Source organism: Lycorma delicatula, chromosome 4 (assembly GCF_047948215.1).
Source record: "Lycorma delicatula isolate Av1 chromosome 4, ASM4794821v1, whole genome shotgun sequence".
NCBI classification, from domain to species: Eukaryota; Metazoa; Arthropoda; class Insecta; order Hemiptera; family Fulgoridae; genus Lycorma; species Lycorma delicatula.
This window is the reverse complement of record NC_134458.1, coordinates 115,331,282-115,333,995: the sequence shown is the minus strand read 5'-3', so window position 1 is coordinate 115,333,995 and position 2,714 is coordinate 115,331,282.

Genomic DNA, 2,714 nt, shown 5'->3' with positions numbered 1-2,714 from the left:
TCCACCCCAAAGCTATGAGCTTGAAGTAGAAAATGAAGACAGTGTGGAAGAAGAAGAACCGAACAAGCCTTCCACATCCCATGACTCTGATTTTGACGAAAAAGATGATAAACCACACAGACTGAATCAAGCGGAACGTAGTGATCTCATTCAAGACCTTGATTTGTTGAAGGAGAAGGCAGAACTTCAAGGGTCAAGACTACAGCAACGGAACCTTCTGCAACATGATGTCAGGGTCTCACAGTACAGACATCGTCATAGGAATCTGCTTTCTTTTTTGAGAAGAAAACAATCTTGTTATTTGCTGCAACTTTAATGGCTTGATGAAATGTTTGAATTTGAATCATGATCCAACTGATTAGAGACCATTCATAGATTCCTCCAAGCTTAGTTTAACCATCTTCCTTCTATTCCTGTTGGTCCTGCAGTTTACATGAAAGACACACACAAACATGGCAATCCTCGTAGACTCAATCAAATATGCTGAACACGAGTGGAAAATCTATGGCGATCTAAAAGTCATTGCTGTACTCTTAGGAATGCAACTGGGATACACTTAATACTGCTGTTTTTTATGTATGTGGGACAGTAGGGATGGGAATTCACATTATATTCAAGGAGACTGACCTGCAAGAAATCTTAACTCTAATGAGAAAAATGTCATTGCCGAGCCTCTTGTGGACCCAAAAGATGTTCTTCTTCCATTCCTTCATATAAAGCTGGGTTTGATGAAAAATTTTGTCAAAACTATGAACTGAGAAGGACAGACCTTTAAGTGTTTAAGAGACAAATTTCCTACATTAAGTGATGCAAAAGTTAAGGAAAGTACTTTTGTTGGGCCACAAAATCGATAACTTGTAAAGGATGCTGTGTCTGACTGAATTTAGGAGGGGAAAGAAAAGGAAGCCTTAAAGGGAGTTATTCATGGATTTTTAGGCAACAAAAGAGATGAAAACTACAGTCAGTTGATGACAGTACCTCTGTGAAAATACCATCAACTCTGATGCAACATGTCCCTTAAAATTCTCCACTCACACCTGGACTCTTTCCCTCCTAGTTGTAGAGTTGTCAGTGATGAACATGGAGAAAGATTTCATCAGAATATTTCTGTAATGGAACAAAGATATCAGGGCCGTTGGAATGAAGCAATGCTTGCGGGTTACTGCTGGTCTGTGTGCAGGGATGCTCCGAACTCACTTAAAAGAAGAAAGCCAAAAGACAACTATCTCATGAAGCCAGCACACGATTCTCTTCAGAACCAACCAACTGCCAGGTATTTATCCAACAATTAAGAACTCTTAGAATGTAAATGTCAAATGGAGTTTCTGTGTTGTTGGTATATGTAATTAAAATGTATTGTTTTCTCTTAATCCGTTAAAATAAAATACTTCCACGAATTGTATATTGCAGAAACTAGAACTAATAAAACTTTTTCTTTGCCATATTTGTTTTTCTTAACCCAAAAGATTAGTAAGATGTGAATCATGAAGTAAAGCAAACATTCAAGAAAAGGTTTTTTGTTAGGCAGTGTAATCAATTCTGTGTAGGTGCAGTTTTTTCCATTCACATTTTACTTTTCTCTTTGGAGAGACGGAACCTGTTTCCTTAAACCTTTTCACAATTTCATTTACAGAAACTAACCCCACACTACACTCACTGGCAATCTGTCTTTTAGTCATATGTGTGTGTTGGGACAGTGCAACAATTTTTAACTGCTTTCATGGTGTTGTATTAACTAGAAACAAATAACAAACTTATAACAGAAACTCACAAGATCACCAAAAACTAATTGACAACGAATTGTAAAAGTATAAAAACCATTAATTCTGTTTGTATATGAACTAACAACATAACCTGAAACACCAAACAGCAAGCAGTCTACCACAGAATGAAAATTCCTTACTACAGAACAAAAATTTCCTTTGTTTGGATCAATTTGTTCGCTATTATATATATAAAAATACCCAGTTATTGAGTAACATCACAGTGACATGATGTCAGCAGTAGTTTGCAGAGATGCCAAGGAACTGGTGTGCAGTCTGGTGTGTAAGTGTAAATGTATAGTCTTGAGCAGACTCAGGCTGACCACTCTTGAGATATGTGTTTAATTGAAACCCAACCACCAAAGAACACCAGTATCCACAGTCTAGCATTCAAATCCATAAAAAAGCAACTGCTTTTACAAGAACTCTAACCTTAGAACTCTTGACTTTGAAAATCAGCTGATTTTGTGATGATGCATTTAATCACTAGACTAACCTGCTAAATATATATTTCTATATATAGTTAGTCCCCTGTTAGGATGCCCGGGTAGGGACTACTAAGGAAAGGGTCACCAGAAAATTAAAATACAACATTGTACGAGTCAGAGCATGGAATATTAGAGGTCAAAAAAAGGTTGGTAGGTTAGAAAATTTAAAGAGGGAAATAGATAGGTTAAATGTAGATGTAGGAATTGGCGAGGTTCGGTGGGAACAGGAAAACAACTACTGGTTAGATGATTTTAGAATAATTAACTCAGCAACAAATAAAGGACAGGCAGGAGTAGTTTACATAATGAACAAGAAGATAGGGAAGACAGTAGAGTATTTCAAAAAGCTTAGCAATAGAATTATTGTAGAATTTTATGTTTACTGACTAGTCACATTTTTATGTGCAGGAGCATAGGGTTCCATACATTAGAAAAGCATCAGATGAAAATACATCACTGGCTC